This window comes from Diabrotica virgifera, chromosome 7, assembly GCF_917563875.1.
Source record: "Diabrotica virgifera virgifera chromosome 7, PGI_DIABVI_V3a".
Lineage (NCBI taxonomy): Eukaryota > Metazoa > Arthropoda > Insecta > Coleoptera > Chrysomelidae > Diabrotica > Diabrotica virgifera.
The window spans coordinates 187,678,793-187,705,707 of record NC_065449.1 but is presented as its reverse complement, the minus strand read 5'-3'; the positions used below and the strand labels follow the sequence as shown (position 1 = coordinate 187,705,707).

At 32.1% G+C, this 26,915-nt stretch overlaps 1 protein-coding gene across 1 annotated transcript in view; it reads right to left on the bottom strand.

Annotated features, from left to right (window-relative positions):
• The window catches only part of LOC114326010 (polypyrimidine tract-binding protein 2), a 496,863-nt gene that overhangs the window by 354,614 nt on the left and 115,334 nt on the right, over positions 1-26,915 (bottom strand). The window lies entirely within an intron of this gene.

Genomic DNA, 26,915 nt, shown 5'->3' with positions numbered 1-26,915 from the left:
TACCCGCTTTTTTCACAGGATATTTCTTTATAATTTATCTAATATTTCGCTGTAACAGCAAGTTGTTTGTCGCCGTACATAGTCCATTCACTCACGGTAAAATATTGCAAAACATCCAAATTCGATTCATATCAAACTGCTTCGATTGATATGAAATTTGGCACACACATAGCTAACATGTCAAAGTAAACAAGTGATATTGTGCCGATGCATGTGTAAATTTACACTGGGGGTGAGTTTCGTCCCTTCTTGGGGGTGAAAATCATAAGTTCAAAGTAAGTCCGGAATTGAATAAACTGACTATACTAAATTTACAATCAAGATGCAGTAGAAATAAACAAACCAAGACACGTTAAATACTACTAGGAGCACTCCCGAATCATAATTTACAATATATAAACTTTGGAAATCATGATTTGGGATTTACAATGTATATGCATTGTAAATTATAATTCGGGAGTGCTCCTAGAAGTATTTAACGTGTCTTGGTTTGTTTATTTCTACAGCAATAATTGTAAAAGTATATTTTCATTTCTTGATTGTAAAAGTGTAATTCTAAGCATGTGGATAATTCATTATAAGTGGATAGAGCAAGTGTATAAACTATAGTGGGATTGGGAATTCCTCAAATTCCAAATCGATTATTTCAACATGAAATAACCAAAAATCGAGCACTTTTCTGGGAAAACTTTTGACAACTTTTTTAAAGGGTTTGAAAGAAACTTTATTTTCGTTTTTTGTTGTTTAGTTTCTAACATCAAAAGTACTCTCAAAATAATGTTGGTCCATTTTTTTTGTAAAAAAAAATCGTGAAAATCACCCCCTAATTAGCATCCCAAATGAAATTAATCGTTACCGCTTCACAAGTTACTTTACTTATGTAGTGTTTATATGGTCTGTAAGTTTCATCGGTTCAAAGTGCTTATTTTTGAATAGGCTGTAGTTAAAAGGGTTTGAACGAGTGACTAATCACCAGTGTATGCAAATGTTGAACAGCCATATCTTACCAATTTTTGTCTTACAGTAAAACAAAAATATCCAACTTATTTAGAAAAGCAAGACCTACATTCCTTTCTGCTTGAGATTTTTTGTATCACTAATAATTTTTAAGTTTTTTTTTATATAAAATATATATTTTTTTCTATAAAATACGAATATTTTGAGTTATTTGCGAAAAACCGTCTAATAACGGTTTTTTTTTGTTGAAAAATGAACATATTCACTCGCAAATAATTTGAAAAGTATTGGCTTAGTGAAAAAACATTATAGAATAAAAGTTACTTATAATTAGCCAGTCTCTCCAATTCCGGAATTATTTTAAACGTATGTTTTTTCACCCCCAGGAAGGAGTGAAAACACCCCCAGGCAAAAGCACACATCGGCACAATATCACTTTTTTTCTTTGACATGTTAGCTATGTGCATTTTCATGTCAATCCAAGCGGTTCTTTAAAATTTACAGCAAAATCCGTGAGAAAATGGACTAACAGTACAGTGTTTATAGTGTCAGAAAAGTGATGTTTCATAATTTGTCATAATTAACAGAGTGAATTAATTAACTCATACTGTAACTGTAGTGATATCTGGGAGTTTTTGAAACTGAAAAAAAATCTTCTGCGTAAAAGCTATATTTATTTTAAAAACCCCAAAAAGGCCTACAAATATCAAACAGAACGTTTTCGCTCTAAAGAGAGCATCATCAGTGTTCTTTGCAAGCTCTACATGCTAAGTCACCAAAAATACATGGGTTAAAACCCTTAAAATTTCGACTAAAAGTCTTACATTAAAATGTTATATGCTAAATCCTGACGATGGATGAAATTAGTAAAGATATCCTAAGGCATTATATGACTATTCCACGAAGCACGTGGGTTGTTGAGTCGAATTATCTGTCTTCACAAAGAGAAAGGCCAAAGTCACCTTTCTCTTTGTGAAGACAGAGAATTCTACTCAACAACCCACGTGCTTCGTGGAATAGTCATATGATGCCTTAAGCCGATGCCGCACTGCATCCTGGACGCAGTGAAAGAGTGAAATGAAATCAGAATTCAGTATCCAACTGACTGCTGAGGAATCGTTTGTTTCATTTGTTACGTTACATTTGATTTATTTTTTAGCATATCGTCCTATTAGAAGTAAAACTCACCAACTACACTTTTCAGAAAGTGGAGAAAAATCGACTGAAGGTATTTACAAATTGTTTTTTAGCTTCACCTGACTTGAATATTGGATTTTTTAATGCAACTGCAATGAATAAATAAAAAAGATATTTTAAGCCATGTTTCGTCACATAGTGGGTCTGCTGAGTCCCAAATTGCCCTTTTTTATACACAGAACTTATTACGCTTTCCTCCATAGCCAGGCTACCCGGATGGAATATCAAACACGACCTATTTGAGTGGATAGACGTCTGGCGAACCACTGGATGGTTAGATGGTAATGGGAGGCCACTGCGGCTACCGTCGTTTTATTATTCGTGGTATAAGTAGCTGGATAGTCGCCAGACAGGTATCTACCATCCACCATCCTACTAAACTTCCTGCAGTGCGGCATCGGCCTATGGGTATCTTTTTTACTTTCATCCATCGTCAGGATTTAGCATATAACGTTTTAATGTAAGACTTTTAGTCGACATTTTAAGGGTTTTAACCCATGTATTTTTGGTGGCTTAGCACGTAGAGCTTGCAAAGAACACTGATGATGTTCTCTTTAAAGCGAAAACGTTATGTTTTGTATTTGTAGGCCTTTTTGGGGTTTTTAAAATAAATATACCTTTTACGAAGAAGATTTTTCTTTAATTTTTGTAATTAATGGTATATAGGAATGGTGTACAGGAATTTTTTCCTTGTGGAGTTTTTGAAATGATTATTGCCTCTTATCCTAATGTTTATAAACATTATCTGTAATTTAATTACTTTAACTAAAGAAGATAGAGCTAGGCTGGAAATTCAGATATACGACGGACATGCAAGGTGGACAACATTAATAACTGGATAAAAAACAAAATAGTAGAATAGAACGACCACATAAGCCGAATGACGACAGAGTAGTAAGAATGACAGTGTAGGCATAGTAATACCAAAAATCTTGGGCTCTTGTTTCATATGAGAACCATCAAAATAAATAGTATTAAGGATTAAAGGAAAACTAACTATTTTTTATTGTTCCAGTGTTTTCCATATTTATGAGTCGAAATTGTTTTCTTTTAATATTACGAGCTCTACACTTTTCTACACACGAAACTGAAGGACAAAATAAATTAGGAAAAATGCTTCTAATGCTTAACTTTTTTAACAAAAGAATGCAATAAATTTATTATCCCAGTTGACAATTGGTTATTGACGAGTTTATGGTACTACGGATAGGGACGACTTGGTCAGTACATACAGAATCATCACCATCATCATTGGCTCTACAACCCATGGTGGGTCTTGGCCTGTTCCAGAATCAGTTTCCACTCCTTCCTATTCTTTGCCTTGGTTTTCTAATTTCGCACTCCTAACACACAGTGATATGATTGATTTATCTAGGATATTGTTGCAAGCAAAAATATATTTAACTGGTACTCTACGACCAACACGACTGGGAAATTAACCAAATGTTATATCAAAACAACTGAGGCGTGGTAAATCTTACTGCGAATATACAGAAGAAGAAACTTGTATATGTATGCAAATGGAAGGGTCTTCGAGATGTATTGATAATCTCAACAGAATTCAATGATGAAATGGTCGAAACGACATCAAAAAGGGTTATAGAAAAATCAAAACCAAAACTCATTGCTGAGTATAATAAGTTCATGGGAAGTATAGATAATTCTGACCGATGCTGCAATATTGATGTTGCGAACATAAGGTTTTGGGATTGAATAAGAAACTGGGTAGTAATACCCCGCACTTACGCGATAGGTGGGACCAAACGATAACCGCGTAAGTCAAATTCGCGTAAGTCGGGGTGTAATTTCGCATATGTATGTATATAAATTATTTTTAATTGGGACCGGAAGCTAAGAAAAATAGAATATATCTACAAAAATAAAATTGTCAATTTAATTTATTTTGATGTAGAAGGCTGCATAAAATCTAACAAAGAGACAACTCAAAAATTTGTTTTCTCCCGCAAAATTTATTTATAGCAGGCTAATAATTTTTTATCCCTTGATTGGTAGAAGAAATGCGATCTTTGTTATAGTTTATACTTTCTAAAATTTGTAAGCCCTTTTCAATTAAACTGAGACCTTCAGTAAAGTTTCCAACCGTTTTGATCTTCAGTTTAAACTGGATCCAAACAATCAAGCTCTTCAATGTCTTGTTCTTCCTCGTGCATTTCTCTGAGATCATCAATAGATAGCTCCCGATTGTGGGAATTCAACAGTTCTTCAACGTCATCACTATCAACAACTTCTTTAATCGCATCAGTGAGCAACCTCACTGATGACCACAATGATGTACGACGCCTGAAGAGATTCAAAGTAGTGGACCTAGCAAGAAGATTCGAATAATCTGTGAGAACTAAACTTTTAACTTGTTTTAATTTAATTTATGTAAAGAGGGTGATCACTGGATCTCCCTCTACAGGTCAAATTTTCAATTTTTGTCAAAGAATTTACCTATTGTTCTTAGTTAAGGACAGATTGTAAATATTACAACAATACAAAAAAAATGTACAAAATAAATTCTAGTGATGTGCTGATTTCGTGCGAAAAGTCCAAATATCTACATTGGATGAGCAATAATATGTGGGCGGTAATTTTATTTCATCGATAATCGAGCGATTGTGTGGCGCTCAAATGACTAATTGACAAGATTTGAAAATCGAGTAATAACTCTGGGTTAGCGTAAGTCGGGGTAGCGTAAGTCGAGGTAATACTGTATACATTTCTTCCAAGTAATGCTAATAAATGCTCATGTTTTATATAACACATACGGACCGAAGAAAATGAACCTGTACGACTTTAGACTGTCAGAAAGTTTATTATTGTCCGCCATCATCCGAGCATGAAAACAGAAAGTCATGCACTGTTTACCATTTACCAGAGTACTCTCAAAGATATCAAGGGAAAATCAAAACGAAGACGCTGTAAATATTGCTGGCAGAATAACAAAATTAGAAAATATTCTACTTATTTTTACAATCATTGTCCAACCAAACCCGGTCTATGTTTGGCACCGTGTTTTAGACTGTATCATCAATAGTCCAAGAAATGAAGCTTAAAATATGACAAAACCTCGTAATATTTACAGAATAGACCTACCCTATACAAGAATTTGAGAAGAAAATAAAAAGAAAATTATATTGTCTTGATTGTACGAACTCTACTACTGTATTTTTTAACTGTGTAGAGAAAATATGCAAATTATCGAGGGTTAAATGTAGATCAATAGATTGGTTTTCATCGGAAAAGCAAACCAAAGGAAAACCGAGACAGATATTAATTTACTAATCTTCTTAAATCTTGCTGACGAAATATCGAAATGTAAAGCCGGCAAATATAATTTCATTTCTGTGTGAAAAGGGAGAAAGGAGGACTGAAAATAACTGATAAGAGTTCAATGTAGGTTTTACGAGTATATCTTTTAACTTGGTTTATTTAGAAATACATATTGCATTTGATTCGAAACGTCTATTGACCGACATCTACCATACGTGATACTATTTAACATTTGAATTTACATAACTATAAAAGAAAAAAAAAGAGTATGTGTACTTTGTACACACATAAGAAGTTATACTTCTATTATTATGATTTCAATGAAACAAATATATTTAAAAAAATCCCTAAAAAGGGCTACATCACAGAGCAGAACTAGGTTTCGATCGGATGACCGATCATCAGTGTTTACCTAAAATGTTCACCTGATAAGATAATGCAAAGTATTTAAAATTTTGGCTACGGTTTTAAAAAGTTCGATTTTCTAAATCTGACTGAATTGAAAATTGGGCCAACTCCATCTTAAAGTTCAGGAAAAGACTCACCCATTCATATGTCAACCATCCATTTTGGTCCAAGGGTGTGGATTTTACGGCCCTTCCTATTTAGGGTCTGTTTTTCGTTCTCGTCCCCAAAACTCCCAAAAACTTCAAAAATGTAACTCCGACCTTTGCGGCTTCTAATATAAGCGGTCATTACCTTTCCAACGCATGTCTAATTTTGAAAATCGGTTATACCGTTCAAAAGTTACCGAGCTCAGAAATATGAATCAATTTTTATTTAAAAAAGGGATAATGTTTGTGGATATGTACCTAAGTATGGTGTGTGGAAGAGTTAAACCGATCTGAATTTTTTTTCTGTGTTTGAAGAGGGGGTGAGGGTCGATTCAGAACCGGTGTAATTTGTGAGTTTTGACTACCCATAAGCCAGCTATAGGACTTGGTAGGTACAAAACGGCATATTTTTTGGCGGTATATATCTTCGGTTCAAGAAGAGACAGGAGAACAGTGAATCCACCAAATCAATAGCGTTGAGTTAAGCTTTCAAATGGTGTCTAAGCTGTCAGGATCAGACATACACACGGCTCAGTATAGCCGAAAAACTAAAAAACTAAACTTTGAAAATTTTGGTTTTTCGACAATTACTCAAAATTTCAACCTACGAATTAAGCCAATAACTGAGCGTTTGTAGAAGGACTCTAGACGAATCTAACGGTGTATACCTTATATCCAGGAAAATTCGAATTTTTATGTTATAGGCTTCATAAGTATGATCAAATCTATTTCTTATGGGAAAAACGGTTTTTCAAGCTCAATAATTCCTGTAATAGCTTCAGTTATCATATTTGACCTTAGATGCATAAGATACTACTTACTACTTGTCAATACGTTTCAAACTCATGTTTAGTGAACAAAATCGGTTAAGCCATTTAGAAGTTATTAAGCTACAAAGTATAATCCAATTAACGATTATTCCCTAAATGGTTTATGTAGTTGTAGTGGTTACGACACTAATTTGATCGGGCAACGGGCAATCCGAGTTCATTTACCGGCCATCCCAATATTTTTTTCAATCTATTTCGAATAGAAAAAAAATCTAGTGTACATTCGATGGACACTAGATCATTTGGGAGATAATGCGACAAAGGCGACCATTTGTAAAGCTTAACGTGTAATCGAGAAACATTGCATTCAACTTTATACATTTAATTTATAAATAACTTTGAAAAACTCCTGATACAAGAATAAAAAACCGCTAAACGCCGTAAAAATGAGTGGCGCATACAATATTCCAGCTACAAAAGATTAGATATGAATATTACGTGGCGCGAAAATGTATTTTAATTTTGATGCAAAACAAAATTCTAGTTTTATTTTAAAATATTTTTTCATAATATTTGCTAAATTTGAAGTAAACGCGCCACAAAAGAGTTTCAAAATTCAAACTGTATCAAAGTTACTCTTTTGTGGCGCGTTTTACTTCAAATTGGGCAAATATTATGAAAAAATCTTTTAAAATAAAACTAGAATTTTGTTTTGCATCAAAATAAAAATACATTTTCGCGCCACGTAATATTCATATCAGATCTTTTGTAGCTGGAATATTGTATGCGCCACTCATTTTTACGGCGTTTAGCGGTTTTGTATTCTTGTAGGTTATACTGTTTAATTATATTAGTTATACTGTTTAACATAATGTTGGATGCAATAATAAAACAAGTGAAGAAAGGCAGAGGGTACAAAATGAGCAATAGAGAGATAAAAATACTCTGTTACGCTGATGACACCGTGTTAATAGCTGTGTGCGAAGACGACCTACAAAGATTATTGCACGAGTTCAACATTAACGCAAAATAATTGAATATGAAAATATCAGCCCACAAAACAAAAAGCTTAGTAATTGCCAAAGAACCAATAAGATGCAAATTGGAGTTAGACAATCAAATTATACAAGTAATGACTTTCAAATATGTGGGAATTAATCTATTAACCGACAACAATATCGAAGAAGAGGTAAAAGACCAAATAATTAAAGCCAGTAGAACGGCCGGATGCCTAAATGACACAATTTGGAAAAACAAACACCTAACATTGGAAACTAAGGCCCGAATATACAGGGTGTCCCGAAAAGAATGGTCATAAAACATACCACACATAATTCTGGGGTCAAAAATAGTTCGATTGAACCTAACTTACCTTAGTACAAATGTGCTCATAAAAAAAGTTACAGCCCTTTGAAGTTACAAAATGAAAATCGATTGTTTTCAATATATCGAAAACTATTAGAGATTTTTTATTAAAAATGGACATGTATCATTCTTATGGCAGGAACATCTTAAAACAAAATTATAGTGAAATTTGTCCACCTCATAAAAATTTATGGGGATTTTGTTCCCTTAAACCCCCCTAAACTTTTGTGTACGTTCCAATTAATTCATTATTGTGGTACCATTAGTTAAACACAACGTTTTTAAAACTTTTTTGCCTCCAAGTATTTTTAAGCCAGTTTTTATCGATAAGCCAGTTTTTATCGAGATACGGCTTCTTTTTCAATATATTTACGTAAAAATTTTATGGGGGTTTTGTTCCTTTAAACCCCCCAAATGTTTGTGTACGTTCCAATTAAACTATTATTGTGGTACCATTAGTTAAACACAGTGTTTTTAAGACTTTTACCTCTTAGTCTTTTTTTATAAGTCACCTTTTATCGAGATGTAGCTTCTTTTTCAAAATATACCTAAAAATGTAAATTAAAAATAAATTTTCAGATTATTAACAGGTCTCTATAACCGTACTTAACCATATACAAATATGTTGTGGATTCGACAAATATTCAAAATATCTCGATAAACACTGACTTATCGAAAAAGTACTAAGAGGCAAAAAAGTTTTAGAAATATTGTGTTTAACTAATGGCGCCACAATAATAATTCAATTGGAACGTACACAAAAGTTTGGAGGGAGGGGGGGTTTAAGGGAACAAAAACCCATGAAAATTTTATGGGGTGCACAAATTTCACTTTAATTTTTTTTTAAGATGTTGCTGCCATAAAAATACCACATGTCCATTTTCAATAAAAAATCTCTGAGAATTTTCGATATATGAAAAAAAATCGATTTTCATTTTGTAATTTCAAAGGGCTGTAACTTTTTTTGTGTGCACTATTGTATATAGGTAAGTGAGGTTCAATCAATCTATTTTTGACCCCAGAATCTGTCGTATAATTTATGACCAATCTTTTCGGGACACCCTGTATAAGTCAGTTATTAGGCCAGTTATGACTTATACGGCCGAAACAAGACCAGATACAAGCAAAACACGAAGACATCTGGAAACCAACGAAATGAAGATCTTAAGAAGGATTGCTGGAAAAGGACTACAGGATAGGGTAAGAAGTGAGGAAATCAGACGCATATGTGGGGTAGACAATATATGTAAATACCTGGGCAAACAGAAAAGAAGAGTGGAATGAGCACATAAGCAGGATGTCTGAATCAAGGATAGCAAGAATAGCCAGGGACAAGTCACCGTTAGGTAGAAGTATAGGACGCTCAAGGAAAAGATGGAATGACAACTTAGGGGCAGAATGAAAGGCACCGTTGAAGAAAAACAGGCAGTACTGCCTATATAAAAGAAGAAGATGAAGAAGAAGGTTATACTCAGATGAATCTAACATGCTAACCACCAAACTAAAAAAATATATATAAAAAATATAAAAAAATAAAAAAAAACATATGTGGGTAAAAACCATTTACAACTGATGGGTGGTTAGCATGTTAGATTCACGTGAATATAACCTATAACTGTTTAAAATCGTAGACATAATTTTAAATACTTTGCATTATCTTATCAGGTTATAAACATTTTAGGTAAACACTGATGATGATCGGTCATCCGATCGAAAACTTGTTCTGCTCTGTGATGTAGCCCTTTTTAGGGATTTTAACAAATATACCTTTTATAAAGGATTTTATCGTTTTTGTAATACATATATGGTATACAGCCAACTACAGGAAAATTTTTCCTCATGGATTTTTATAAATATATTTTAGACATTTTAATTGCGGAATGCAATTACACTGCGGAAACAAGACCTGGCACCACAAGGATAAAAAGACTGATGGAAACGTGTGAAATGAAAATAGTCCGAGATTCACACGAAAATCATAATGGGACAGACAACGCAACGTAGCACAGACCTCAGTCAAAGCTGTAATATAGAGAACATAAATGACTGGACACTGAAAAGAAAAAAATAATGACATAGCCATAAAAGCAGAATGGGAGAACGAAGACTGATAAAGATAGCACGAGACAGATCATCAAACGGCCGAAGGAGTATAGGAAGGCCAAGGAAGAGATGCAGTGACAACATGGATATCTGATGAGGAGGTATCCGAAGATAGAATAGGCGCGAGACTATTAAGGAAGCAGGAAGAAGAAGAAAAAGAACAAAATTTCTTTTGGATATTATTAAACATAAGTTTGAGTAGCTTAGAAATACATATTGCATTCCATCCAAAACGTCTATTGACCGACATCTACCATACGTGATCGTTTTGACATCTGAATTTACATAACTATAAAAAGACACGTGGAGATAAAATCCCGTTTATTAGGGGCAATGTTCATAAAACGACTTTTATAGAAGAGATTAAACTATTTGTGCTCGTAGCAGCGCAGCGGCGAAAATGAGCGAAGATCGCAAAATAGATTAGCAAATTGTTTTAGAACAAAACATGGGCCTGCAAAAGTGTCCGTATCTTTCTTTACGTTTATTTTAAACCTTATAATGACTTAGATCAGATGATCTTTATAATTAACTGAATTAAAAAAAATCAATGCAGTGCGGTAACATACAAGAAAATTGCCAATACACATACAGATTACTGTGCATGAAATGTAAAAGAGGTAATAAAGTATCTGCCAAAGGTTTTAAAAAAAAATAAAAAATAATATAAACTTTTTTCTTCTCGCTTTATGTATATTGACTTTCTTCTCTTGCCATGAAAGAAATCTGACGACATAGTGATTGGACTCAATGGCAGAAACATATACAGGGTGATTCATTAAGAATGTCCAATCTCAGAGTTGTAGATTCTAGACCTCAAAATATTAAGATTTAACCCAAATCACTTAAATAAAATGTGCCTCGTTAATGAGTTACTGGGTGTTTTATTTAAAAATTTAATAATTATTTTTACCCTGTACTTTAAAACTATTTGACATATCCTTATCATACTTTGCAGAAAGTGTAGTTACCGTACACCCTACTAAATTATGCTAAACAAACGTTTCTGGCCACTACCAGAGGCGTACGATAGGGGGCAGTGAATGTTTTACCCTTGCCAAATTCTACGCCACTGGCGGAATTGCTATTTTAGCACAATATTTATATTCTTCAATACTGTTAGGTAAATAATATACTCTTTTTCGTAACGATAAAGTCATTAGTTTTCGAGATATTTGAAGTTGAAATGCAACGGCACAGCTATGTTAATTAATGTATTTTGCCCCTTCATTTTAACTTTAAATATCTCTAAAACTAATGATTTTATCCGTAAGAATGAAGAGTATAATATTATGCATAGAAAGTAATGGGAATCGAAAAATTGTAATAAAATAGTAATTCCGCCAGTGTCGTAGAATGAGGGAAGGGTCAACCAGTCACTTTCCCCTGTCGTATGCCTGTGGCGAACATTACCAAAAAATCTGAAAAAAATTAGAAATACCCCCCGATAATAGTGCGTTCCTTAAGGGTATAGGTAGAAGGCACAATGTAGAGCAAAAAAGTCTTATAACATTTTTTTCTAAATTGATCCGTTTGACCAAAAAACGAAAATACATTTTGATATGCAAATTGAAGTTTGGCAACAACGCTCAACTCAAAAATCTAAAGATTAAAAAAGTAGGTTTGTAGGTCAGTTGCATCTGGTAGGTAAGATAATGTAAATATCAACCAAACCCATATCCATTATTTTGCAGGTAGCTACCTACGATGTCAACAACTCCAAAAATCACACCTGAAAGTAAATAAACAAGGGGTTATTTTTAAATTTCGTTAAAGGTTAAATTTTATTAGGTTAAATTTCCAGTCACAGCAAGTTCTTCTAGGCTACGTTGCCATTTCATTTAAATTTATGAAAATAAAAATTTACTTTTATGGAGAGTAATGTAATTTTTTTCTTGAAACCGGTTAACTTTAGAAAAAAATGGTATAGGACTTTTTTGTTCTAAATTGTGTATTATAACCATACCTTAAAGGAACGCACTATTTTCGGGGACACCCTGTATAGTGTTTGATAAAATACACAAGATTAGAAAAAACTAGACCTAAAAAAATCTTATACGCTTGTTTGTGAACATCAGGCAAAATTATAACAAATAACTATAGTATTTATCCCTTATTGCAAATTAACTAGTCGCATTGATAAAATTTAACAATCACTAATTAAATTTGTAAATTTTTCTGAAAACATCTGTTTCATACGTTATATTGTTGCTGATCTATTCGTAGCACCAGTATCATTCAAACCAAATAATCTGGCGTAAGCCACCCTCTACAATACATGTGTGTGCATATCTTCCAAATAGATCCTCCTAATTCAAAATGCTTTATATACCGGAGTTCAATTAGCCGAAAGATTTTCCAACAAAGGAATATTCAATCTAGGAGACTTTGAGCAGAATATTAAATATAATCCTCTAACTTAATATTAATTTTAATAAGCTCGAATACAGACAAACAATATGTAGGTCTAAAAGGCAATTGTAATACATATTAGATACACAACAATAATTTTGACTTCTTCAATAAGTGCCAAAAACTTCCAGGAATTCATTCATTTTATTGTCACCACGTTTATTTATAAGGGTCTTAAGCTATTTTCTTATGGTATTGTAAAAATATTTACTATTGTAAAAATATTTACTATTTTTAATGAGACCACCTTTTGACCGTCATTAAAAGGCGAAAGACAGCATAATTGGGCACATAAAATGATAAGTACGAGTTGTTGCAGCTGATTATAAATGGTAAAATCGAATGAAAAAGGGGTCCTGGTAGACGACAAATATCCTAGTTGAAAAACATTCGCTACTGGACCAGGGGCCTGATTCTAATTCATTTCGATGTCGCAATTTAATTTCGACTCCGCCATGACAGATGTAATTTATAGCGATTCTTATTCATTTCGATATTAGTTCCAACTGGGGATATTAACGTTATCATTTTGACACTGCTCAGAATTTGAGTTGGTCCTCCTGTTTATTGGATTTATTGGCTATGCAACCAGCGCAACGTTTGTTGATAGTCCGGGCAAATTATCTAAAAAATATCATTTTGGGAAAAGTTATTTACCAGCTATTTTATTGCTAAAATCGAATCTTAAGATTGCATATATTAGTAATATGGGGTATGACAAGTCCGCAGAAAGTGTGTTATTTTATTTATAAACAAATTAGCACTCCTAAATCTTCTTTTTTTTTCAATTAGTGCTCTGTAACTCCTAAGATTTTTCCTTTAAACCAAAAACACTCAAATAAAAATTTCACAATTTAGTTCTGCACAAAGTTATTTTTTTCTGATTTCCTTCAACAAAACTTTTACTCATAAAATCCGAGTTTTCCCAAAAAAATCTCCAATTTTCAATTAAAATTTTAGGAAAGTAATTATTTATCAATAATTTTTTTTTACCTAGTAGATTATATATCAGGAGGCCGGCGACAATCTAAATAATAGTTTAGCATTATTGCTAATTATAATGCTAATAAAATGTAAATTAAAAAATTTCGGTCGAAATAATAACCAGAAAGATTATGATACACCAAAATAACTACGATTTTCGTATAAAAAGCTCTATATCTATTCAACGTACTTTACAGAATTGAAATTGGACTATTTGAGCGGTGTTATAAAGAAACAATTTTTTGGCTTATAAACAAATTGAACCCCTTAGAAAATCTCAGATTAAATTAAATTAAGTTAACGCTCTTGAAAAGCGAAATGAAAACGAAGAAAAAAAAAATCGAAATGAGTGGTTCCAGGTATAACCGGTCAAATTTGACCGACATTTGCGACAGAGTTATAAACAACAGGATTTCAATATTTGAACCATACCTTTTTATCCCAGTCCTCTTTGTACATACAAGTTTTCATATCTTCAAGACACTCATAACAAAAAATATTTATGTCACCAAGTTATTTAATTATTGATAAATAATTACTTTTCTAAAATTTTAGTTGAAAATTAAAGATTTTGTTTGGAAAACCCGAATTTTCCGAGGAAAATTTCCGCCGAAGGAAATCGAAAAAAAATATCTATGTGCAGAATTAAATTAGAGTGAATTTCTATATGAGTGTTTTTGGTTTAACGTTAAAATCTTCTGAGTTACAGAGCAACAATTGAAACAAAGATTTCGGAGCGCTAATTTGTTTATAAAGGGTCTAGGACGTTTCATCGCCGCCAGTTCATCGCCGCCGCCGTTTCGATGCCGCCAGTTCATCGCCGGCAGATTCATCGCCAGTCAGTTAATCGCTATCTGATATATTTCCGAATTTTCGACAGTTACATTTATTATTTATTTTTAGTATTAATTAGGAATTCTAGGAAATGCGAGATATGACCATTCCCGTTGCCATACTTAATCTTTTAATAGACTTTTAAACTTCTATAATATAAAATATATTATAATAATAATCTTTTAAATTTCACGGTCAACATTTCCATCCAAGAGCAACTGTTTCTTAAATTCGAAAAGAACCCAAAATTTCTGTACAAAAATTTAGGGGAAGTAGAACAGTAAATATAATAATATTTTTTATCTTTTTAATTGTCATAAGTTTTGAACTGAATTTAACCTCGTGTCGTGTCATCTCCCATAATACAAAATCAACTGACTAACTGGCGATGAAACGGCGGCGATGAACCGGCGGCGATGAAACGTCCCATTCCGGTTTATAAACCAAATAGCACATTTTCTGCGGACTTTGCATAGCTATATTACTAGATAATATATGAAATCTTAAGATTTGATTCCAGCATGTCCAGCAATAAAATAGCTGGTACATAATTTTCCTTGTTTTACACTAATTTTCCCAGATTATTACCTTACATCTTTCATTGAGTTAATAATTCACGTTGGGGATATTCTCAATTATTATATTTTTAATTTAATACTATTCTATCTAATTCCTCCAAAACCAGCAAATTTCCATAAAACCCAGCCATATTAATACCTTTTGCTTTAGTTTTCCTTGCAAGAAACAAACAAAACACATCTCCTAAACTAAACCTAACCTCGCTTTCGGCCATTCATTCATGTCCGTGTCACAATAATTTCGACTCGAAATTAACCACTCTTTTGGAGTCAACCACTTTTTTGGAGTCTCAAATAATTTCGTTTAAGTCGCTATTTCATGACATCATTTCGTTAGTTCAACTAAAATCCACTAGGCTCGCACAGTCGCATTTCAACGTCGCCATATTGATTGCGACTTGTTTTGAGTCGAAATTTGAATTAGAATCAGGGGCCAGGTTAAACACACAGACGCTTTTAAGAAAAGTAGAAGATAGAGATGAATTTGCAATGGTTATAGCCAACCTTCATTAGTGGAGTCGGCACTTGAAGAAGAGGAATGGGAATTAAAACATAATTTCCTCAAACAGTAAACACTCATTTATACAGACTAGATTAATGTTAGGAGGGGAAACAAGAAACAAAGAAAGTATTATTCAACTATTCTTGTTAATAGTTGAAAATGCTATTCAACTTCTTTCTGATAATTAAGACATGGAATTAATTCTTGCTAGATGCAGAGGAAAACATGCATGTCTGTGAACAGATCTGGCAGTTTCCCTTCTTGCTTGTCCTCTTCGTCCTCTAAGTACACGAATTCTTCGGTCATCTGAGTTTACACAAATCCTGGTTTCGCCTAAAAATAGCACATTTTGAGAACTTCCAATGTTCCCGTTTTGCTGTTGAAGTTACCGATTTAGGCGATCAATCTGGTACTGCTTGGATAACCCGAAGTCGTAACTGCCTTCTGCTGTATAGTCCTCGGGCATGTTTTAACTGAAACACTCACACATGTAGCTTACAAAAGCTGCCCTTTGGAGATTCACGTGAAAAATTATTGGGTCTCTTTTAGCTACTTTTACAATGAAAACATTGTTACAATTTGGTAACTTTGTCCTCGTCCGTTCTTCAGCTTTCATAATTCCTGTTGTCTAGCATAGGTTTTGTATACCAATGTCATTAAGGCGCCTTGCTTGACCATTTCATCTGATTTTTCCTTGCCCTTATGACCTTGGCGCTTCAGTACCCAAGCTACAGTAACCTTGCTACGTTCTCGCTATTTAACATTATAGCCTAATAAAATAAAAACAAGTCAAAATGTAAATTCGTACAGGTTAAAACAAATTTTATATCAAAGTTTAGGTGGGTACAAAAGATATTTTCAAGAAAGTATCCAAATTATACAAGGGGATCATTGTTTAAAAAATTAAAAAGGGGTCATTTTTGCAAAAAATATACTTTTTTAACTGCTGAGGTAATTCACTTATTAATGAAGGTCTATGGGATTTTTTTCTGCAAAGTTGAAGGGTAAATCTTTCACATAAGACTTACTAAATTAAATTTGACCCCCTATTTATTTAAATAATTGTACATAAAACTTTAAAAACAAATTTGCAAAAAATTATTTTTAGCGTTTTAAATAAGCACTATAAAATATCTCATTTTACAGACTAAGTTGCGCTATGTTATCAGTATTAAGCAAAAAAAAATTGGTCCAAAAATATTTAATATTTTTTGAGATATTGAATTTGTTTATTAAATGTTACTATATTTTAAATTGCAAAAACGCGGTTGTTGCCAAAGAAATATTCACCTGCTTAAGATGTCATTATTTTTATTTTTATGTATATTTTCGATAAATGTATTGATTAATTCAAATTTCAATTAAACTCCCCCCTAAAATGGCATTTGAAAATTATTCAAATTTGTTTATAAATTGTTTTTTTAATAACGTCGCGGGGATTAAGTATTTTGAAATGTCGTTTCGATAATTAAGTTTCTGGGAATTTTTTACTAATTAACAAAAATTTTTTGTCGTTTTTTCTTCTTCTTTTTTTTTTCTTGGAGTTACATTACTACGGGCCCTTTTAGGGTTAAATTTTATTAAGAATATCGAATCTCTAAGTTGTAGATTCTAGACCTAAAACTATTAAGATTTAACTAAAATCTCTTAAATAAAATGTGGCTACTTACTGAGTTACAGGGTGTTTTATTTAAAAATTTAAAAATTATTGTTACCAAGTACTTTAAAACTATTTGACGTATCCTTATCATACTTGGCAGAAAGTGTGGCTATTATACACCATACTAAATTGTGATTAATAAACGTTTCTAGCTAGTGCCAGAGGCGTACGACAGGGGATAGTGAATGATTGACCCTTCCCAAATTCTACGCCACTGAGTGAATTACTATTTTAGCGAAATTTTTCGATTCTCTAATACTTTGTATGTAAATAACTTTATTGGTATTGATAAAGCCATCAGTTTGAGAGATATTGGAAGTTTAAAATGAATGAATGAATGAATCAAAATAACTATGCCGTTTCATTTTTAACGTCCAATATCTCGAAAACTAATGACTTAATCGTTACCAGTAAAGAGTATATTATTTACATAGAAAGTATTGGAGAATCGAAAAATTTCGCTAAAATAGTAATTCCCTCAGTGGCGTAGAATTTGGGAAGGATCAACCATTAACTATCCCCTGTCGTACGCCTCTGGTAGTAGCTAGAAACTTTTATTTATCACAATTTAGTAGACTGTATAGTACATACACTTTCTGCCAAGTATGATAAGGATACGTCAAATAGTTTGAAAGTAATTGGTAAAAATAATTTTTAAATTTTTAAATAAAACACCCTGTAACTCAGTAAGTAGCCACATTTTATTTAAGTGATTTTAGACCAATCTTAATATTTTTATGTCTAGAATCTACAACTTGGAGATTCGACATTCTTAATGAAACTTAACCCTAAAAGGGCCCGTAATAATATAACTCCAAGGAAAAAAAGAAGAGGAAAAAAAGACAAAAAAATTTGTTAATTAGTGAAAAATTTCCAGGAACCCAATTATCGAAACGGCATTTCAAAATATTTAATCCCCGCGACGTTATTAAAAAAACAAATTATAAACAAATTTGAATAATTTTCAAATACCATTTTAGGGGGAAGTTTAATTGAAATTTGAATTTATCAATACATTTATCAAAAATATACATAAAAATAAAAATAATAAGATTTAATACAGGTGAATATTTCTTTGGCAACAACCGCGTTTTTGCAATAGAAAATAGAGTAACATTTAATAACCAAATTCAATATCTCAAAAAATGTTAAATATTTTTGGACCAATTTTTTTTCGCTTAATACTGATAACATAGTGCAACTTAGTCTGTAAAATAAGATATTTTATAGTGCTTATTTAAAACGCTAAAAATAATTTTTTGAAAATTTGTTTTTAAAGTTTTATATACAACTATTTAAATAAATAGGGGGTCAAATTTAATTTAGTAAGACTTATGTGAATGACTTACCCTTCAAATTTGCAGAAAAAAATCCCATAGACCTTCATTGGTAATTGAATGACCTCAGGAGCTAAAAAAATAATTTTTTTGCAAAAATGACCCCTTTTTAATTATTTAAACAATGATCCCCTTGTATGATTTGGATACTTTCTTGAAAATATCTTTTGTACTTACCTAAACTTTGATATAAAATTTGTTTCAACCTGTACGAATTTACATTTTGATTTACATGTAGTGTAATTTTATTTTACTAGACTATTATTGTAGAATTGACCTCTACAGAATTGAGTGCCGTATTTCCACTTGGAAAATTGTAACATTCTTAGCTAGACTTACCGGGAAATGTATCCCTTTCTTCCTACTATACGGGTTCCTCCTTATCCTCCGATGTTTTTGTTTTTGAACCATCAGTGTACCAGGTAGCTTCCTATTCGCGGTGTGCAAGTACTTGGAAAGGGAAACGAGAAACGACCGTGCGCGAGTCGCGGAGAAATATTGCAACTATCTTAAATAATTCATATTGTCAATTGAAATTGTCAAATTGACGTATATTTCATACCTTCTGTCATTGACTCAGAAAAATTATATATTGCTCCACAATATTGATATGATATGCAATTATTATATAAAGGTAAATTTAATTAATTGTATTTTGCTTGCAGTACTGCATTTTAATAACGGATTTTATTTACTACATACAATTGTTTACGTTTGCTAAACATAACCTGCATCTTATTTTTTTCTTCTTATTATTTTTTTGGACTATGGTCTTGACAATTATCCAGCAACCAGGACTAATATAATTGGCCAATATAATTAAAAGTGCGAATAAAAGTACAGAGCGTAGAAATAGAGGTCGCTTTGCCGAACTTGCACGGTCCCAATACGGGCACACCGGATGTATCGTATAATATGAACAATTTGAATATTTATAATTAATAAAATAAGAAAATCTACGGTTTCGTTTTGATTTAAATATGTCTCCCTCCATCCCCCGATAGTACTATTTCTAGGTCTACTTGTTGTCAAGGAGGCTCTGAGGAAGACAAATTTACACCAACACGACCGTAGTTTCTCGATATAAATTAAAACTATTTATATCGCAGATGGTTAGAACGCCCTCTAACGGGGAATAAGTGAAATGAATTTTGACTCGATTCAAGTTCTCTGTTTAACCCAGGTATGACGCTAGGAATACCAAAAGGCACCGCTAGGAAATTATTCCAATTTGCGGTTCAGAGAACCTGTATGAAACGAGTCTGTGTACTCTAATACAGAGTATGGCATTAGTAAAATAAAAAAACTTACGGTTTCGTTTTGATTTAAAGAACCTCCTTGACAACAGGTAGACCTAGGAATAGTACTATCGGAGGATGGAGGGAGACAGATTTAAATCAAAACGAAACCGTAGATTTTCTTAGTTTACTAATGCCATACTCTGTATTAGAGTACACAGACTCGTTTCATACAGGTTCTCTGAACCGCAAATTGGAATAATCTCCTAGCGGTGCCTTTTGGTATTGTCATACCTGGGTTAAACAGAGAACCTTAATCGAGTCGAAATTCATTTCATTTATAATTAAGTTAACAGAAAATTTGCCATAAAACCAAGTTTGCATTTGTTAAACATATCACTTTTAAATTTATTTACATCCTAAACAACTCCAACCCAAACCGATAAAATAAATGCACCAAGCGATGATTTGCGCAAAATTTCTAATTAAACTACATACGATCCAACTCGTATAACAAATCTACCAATTTGTATTTTGTGGTTACAACAACGGGAAGGTCTAAAGAATCCTCCCTAATAATTTAAACCCCACGCTGGATTTGTAGAATATTGCAGATACCTGTCGAATATTTGGTGCAAAACACAATGTTATCGGGCATTCTCAGACTTCCTTTCCTTTTATATACGATCCAACATTTATATTTACGACTTTCACCGCAATATTTCGATATTTTCGTAAGGGAGATTTAAGAAGATTAACAAACGGAGGGAATACGAACGCTTTTGAACCCACGTAAAATACTCTAAGAGAAAAACTCTTTTGTCTTGGGGGATCTATTGAGATCGTTCTAAGTTTTTATGAAAAAATCTTGAATATTATTTTATTTTATATTTTGTTATTGTATATTTTGTTAAATCTTCAGGTTCTGCTATTTGATTGATACTTAATACTTTTTGCTGCTGCTTCCAATGCCGTAAACGATTGAATCAGGTCCGTATTTCATCTTGCTATGAATCCGCTATGCATTTGCATACGCTAAGTATTTGTACACTCCTATTAATAATGTATAGTGTATTTTGATATCAAATTCTATCGTTGCTTTGTATAATGCATTTGCAGTGAATACTTATTTATTATAACATACTTCAAAACATAATTAAACAAGGTAACTAAATTGTTATGGTAGGGGAGCAAAGTATGCTAAATTTGCAGTCACTCGAGCGTTATGGGACCTATTGGGTTATGATTATTAGGTCCTAAAATCAAAAAAAGTTAAGTAAAATTTTTCATTTTAGTGTTGACTTTCCATTTTTTAATTTAATTTTCCATTTCCAACAATCGTTTTTTCCGATTATAGCGCCATCTATCCATAATTCGAAAAAATGTCTCGAATAAAAGTTGCTTATTTTTACGTAAAGAATGTTGTAAAAACTATAACAGTCCATTTTTAAATTGTAGAGTACCTGCAAGATGACAGAAAGGGTATCCACTCTCATCTTGTTCCTTTCCTCCGTCCATTGAATGTTCATAAGCAAAAAGATTATTTCTGTATTTCCATTATGAGCAGGGATCGCAAACATAATAATATACTGGTATTATATATCTTCTAAAATTCAGAGTGCTCTTCTGGCCTGGTATGCGCTTAAAAAAAACCAACCCATTTTTTGTGACACCGAAGTGGTTTTTTTATCTTCATCAGTCCATTATTTACACCCAACGTGAATACGGGACTAAATGTACGGCGTCCCGGGTGACTTTTTCGTGACCCCGGCTATGATCGTTAAAAAACGGGACAATCCCGTTTTTACAGGATGTTTGGTCACTCAAACTTTTTTAACTTCAAAGTTTTTTAAGTCTTGTAACAGATTTCTGTTTGTGTATTGTGTATTGCATATGTATTGTGTAGAAGATTTTAGATGACTTGCTTTTTAACTTCTTTTACGCCGCTGTTGCTGGTATAATCTTGTTCTTGACTTCTTCTTTTAGTATTGTAACCAAAGCTTGCTATGTACATTCAGTTGATGGATTTGCTACACATGTTTCTTCGTTAAGTAGTATGAGGGCTACTGCTTTGACTTTTCTCTTTTTTATGTGTGTTTTCATGACAATTGATGCATCTTTCCATTGTACTTTGTGCTCGTTGTCCCAGGCACGTTTGCATATGTGGGATTTATCGTAGTCTCTGTTCTTGATGTATGTTTTATGCTCGTTTATCCTGGCACTTAGTGCTCTTGCAGTTTCTCCCATGTAGAAATTGTCAATTTTTGCAAAGACATACATAACCTAATAAAACTAAGTTATGTATCCTTCCAGAATTTTTTAAAATAATCTTTTTTGAGAACGATTTTCGGAGTGAAAATCTAAACGTGAAATTTAGTTAATTAAAAATGTAATTTTCATTACACCACTAATTGTGGCTTAATTCCATATAAACATAATACTTAAAATAAAAATGCCATTTCAGATTTTAAAAAATGTTTGATGTACTTACTATTGTATATTTTTACTTTGCAGATAATTGACTTACCTGAAAAAAAAGAATAATGAGTAAACAGCTAAAAAAGTAAAATTGAAGGAATACATATAAAGCATAATATGTTACCGGCCAAACCCTAAGCGCGTTAGGATAAACTAGTATGGCCTAGGCCAAACTAGTTTATCATATAGCGCGTAGGCCAAACTAGTTTGTCCTAGGCCAAGCTAGTTTACCCTGATATAAATACACACACTTCAGGCCAAACTAGTTTATCCTGATATGAAGACACACACTTCAGGTCAAACTAGTTTATAATGAAGTGTATGTTTTTATATCAGGATAAATTAGTTTAGCCTAGTCTAAACCAATTTAATCTAGTCGAAAGTACATAATTGATTACAGATTGATAGCTTATTTAAACGTAAGTTTAGAAGACACTATTAAGAGTTGTAAGACTTTTAAGTATTTAGGGTAAATGATAAACCGAGATGGCACGTGTATGAAAGTTGTACAAATGAAAATAGTACGGGGAAAACAAGCCACGAAAGCACTCCATGGAGTGATATGGAAGAACACTATAACTGAAGAAAACAAAAAAGGAGTTTTCAGGGCATAATGCTGAGTATTACCCTACAAGAGCGGAAGAATGGCCAGTGGCAACAATAATATGAAATAAAATACGAACAGTTAAATTGGAGTTTATGACAAGGTGTCTACAAATTACCAGGTAGGATAGAATAAGAATAGAGGACATATGAAACAGAATAGAAGTAATGTTGTTCTGAAGCTATTTCCTTGTGGCATTTTTATAATTACGTATTTTTTATGGGAAATAAGCCACAATTTTACTAAAAAATGAATTTATTAACGTTTCGTATCATATGTATCATATGATACAATATATCGATGTATAATTTTTTTTGTCGTCCCTGTTGGGACGTGATTTGGGAATTACCCGCATGTAAAAGTCCTTACATGTTCGCTAAATTACTTTCGACTCGGCTAAATTGGTTTACACTAGGCCATACTAGTTTACCCTGAAGTGTGTCTTTATTATATCAGGATAAACTGGTTTGGCCTATGCCAAACTAGTTTGGAATGAAGTGTGTTTATTTATATCAGGATAAACTAGTTTGGCCTAGGACAAACTAGTTTGGCCTAGGCCATACTAGTTTATCCTAACGCGTTTAGGCCAAACTAGTTTGTCCTGAAATCGGGTTTGGCCGGCAACATTATATAATATACAGTGAGGACATTAAGGTTGGAATAAATTTATTTTCTCGAGAATGGGCGATTTTGGAGATAAATCCCGAAACAGGTCGATATTTAATTTTGAATTTTATTTTTTTGGCATATATATCATACTAGTGACGTCATCCAAATGGACGTGATGACGTAATCGACGAATTTTTTAAAAGAAAGTAGGGGTCGCGTGATAGCTCATATGAAAGGTTATTTAATTCTTTACTCAGTAATTAGACCAGTAAGGATCTGCGAAAAAACGTCTATTTTTGGATGTGAGAGGTGGCATTCGGATTTTTGCAGATAAAGTTATTTGACACCTTCAGTAATAATAATTGACTTATGCTCCTTCTCAAATATTCCCGGAACATTAATAAAAAAATTAAAATATTTAAAAATTTCGAAAAACATCGATTTTTTCTGCTTTCTTTGCTCATAACTTTAAAACGATTCGTTTTGGAACAAAGTCGTAGAGAAATAAAATAAAGATAATTGAATTTTGTATGATATACGACTGGTAAAAAATGTCTTAAGGTATTATCTTTTCTGCAATATAGCAATAAATACAAAATAAGGGGTCAAAATAAGTCTGTTGTTATTCAATATTTTTTATCCACTTTGGTGGTACGTAGAACCATAGTAATTCGCTTGGGAAATTCTTTGTAACATACTTAAATCGTGTACCAAATTTCATTAAAATCGACTTAATAAATTTTGCATAATAAATTTGCAATCTAAATGTTTTTAAAAAAGTTAAAATTTTTTAAAATCTTTATGAACAAAAAGTAGACCATTTAGAAGTTGGCTAATTTTTTTACATATAAAGAGGAGCTCTACCTATCTAATACACTTTACAGAATTAAAATCGGATTATTTAAGGGGCCTCAGCAATGTTTTAAATTTATAAACAATTTTTTGGCTTATAAACAAATAGCTTTGTTTAATAATAAAAAAATTAATTTTTAGCAATACAAATAATTAAAACCGGTATAATTTGATTTAAACTTTCAAATGCTGTCAGCAGAATTGCTATTTTATTTTTTAATCAAACGTTATTCGCATTCAAAAATCGCAATTTATTCGACTTTTTTAAAGTTCCACCGCGTTTATCTCGAAAACTATGCATCCTACGAAAAAACTTGTAAGAACATTTTTTGCTTAGAATTACCCAAGAAATACAAAAAATGTTTTATTTTGCGAAAAATCGATGTTATGTAATTCCTCAAGTTCTTTGTTTATAACAATCTTATCGACATCCGGATCAACTGTTACCCAAAAAATTCTACGGGTCAAAATACATAAAAAAAAACTTGGGTAAGTCCATCTAAATAAAGGAGCCCGTAGCACCCTCTCCTGGCCACAGCTCTAATTTGTTTATAAGCCAAAAAATTGTTTATAACTTTAAAACATTGCTGAGGCTGCTTAAATAATCCGATTTCAATTCTGTAAAGTGCATTAGATAGATGGAGTACTTCTTTATATGTAAAAAAATTGACAAATCTTTGTATGTTCTAGTTTTTGTTGTACAAGATTTTAAAAAATTTTAATTTTTTAAAAAGTTTAGATTGCAAAATTATTATGAAAAATTTAGTAGGTCAATTTTAATGAAATTTGGTGTAAGGTTGTAGAACATTTTCTAAGCGAATTAGGAAGGTTCCAAGTGTAACCTAAGTGATGGAAAATCATTGAATAAGGACAGGCTTGTTTTTCCCCCTTATTTTATATTTATGGCTATTTTGAAGCAAGGGTGATAAATTAAGACATTTTTAACCAATCGCATCCGATAGAAAATTTAATTATCTTCGTTTTATTCCTATACGACTTTGTTCTAAAATAAATAGTTTTTAAGTTATAAGCAAAAAAAGTAGAAAAAAACGAAATTTTTTGAAATTTTTAAATATTTTATTTTTTTTTTATTAATGTTCAGGGCATATTTCAGAACGAGCATAATTCAATTATTATTAACGAAGTTATCACCTAACTTTATCCGCAAAAATCTGAATGCCACCTCTCACATCCACCTAAAAACAGATCCTTACTGGTCTAAATATAAACAATAACCTCATTACTTATAATAGGATTGCCAAAATTTGGTTTTTAATTATATTAAGTAACCCAATAAGAAAAATGTATGTAATTTATGTTACTCAGAATACATTTTACTACTGTCAGAAAATAGAAAAAATTGTTTATTTGGCAAATAAACATTGCTTTTCGCTTAAATTAAATGTTCAAACTGCTAAGAGGCAGGTGGAAAGCTGTTTCGACATTTAATTTAAGCGAAAAGCAATGTTTACTTGTGAAAAAAACTTCTTTTTCTATTTTCTGATAGCAGTAAAATGTATTGTGAGTTATATAAATTACATACATTCTTCTTTTTGCGTCAATTAATTTAATTCAAATTTTTTTTAGCCACCCTTTATAAATAATTATTGAATAGAAAATTAAACAACCTTTCAAATGAGCTACCACACGACCCCTATTCTAATTTAAAAAATAATCGATTACGTCATCACGCCCAGATGGATGACGTCACTAGTATGATATAAAATATATGCCAACAGATTGTAATTAAAAAATTAAATCGACCTGTTTCGGGATTTATCTCCAAAATCGCCCATTCTAGAGAAAATGAATTTATTCCATAATTTTGCCCCTCACTATATAAATTTGATAGGATATAGTTAATTCAATTAATACTTTACTGTATTAAAGAGATAGGTAGGTACTTTAAAAAGTAGAGGAGAGAGTCAAGAGAGTTTCCCTGTGCTTTTGGAAATAGTTAATCTCCATGATTCTTGATTATAAAAATATATATTGAGTTTTAATTTTTTAGTTAATCAAATAAATGGTGGATGCATAGGAAATTTCTTCCGCCAAAATTTAAAAAAATTATATAATAAAAATTGAGTTCCATGATGATAATTGGTTACATGAAACACACATTTTTCAAAAGTATCAAAATAATCCCGAAATATGGGTCCCTAAATCGATTGACCGAAATGATCCCCTTTTGCAGCGAACAATCCATAAATGGGGATCAATTAATTTGTCTCTAGCCACACATAAATTGGCTTAATGTATATTGTGTGTGCTCGAAAACAGTAAAGCCCTTCGTGTATAAGGGCTAAGAGCCTTTTGTTTTACAACATTCGTTCGAGAGGCGAAAACAAGGGCGTCGAACCACAGTAAATTATAGCTGGAAAGTGAAAAAACTTAAATATAATATAAAGTAACAATTTGAAAGGGAGAAAAAAATGGGACAAGACAAATGGGACAAAAATAAAATATATCTTATTGACAAATTAAATAAAAGTAATAATTTAAGTTAATAGCGAAATTAAACCCTTATTTATGTTTCGAGGTTATAACGATTTAAACTATATGGCCCGAAAATTAACTGAAGAGTATGAAAGACGGGATTTAGAAT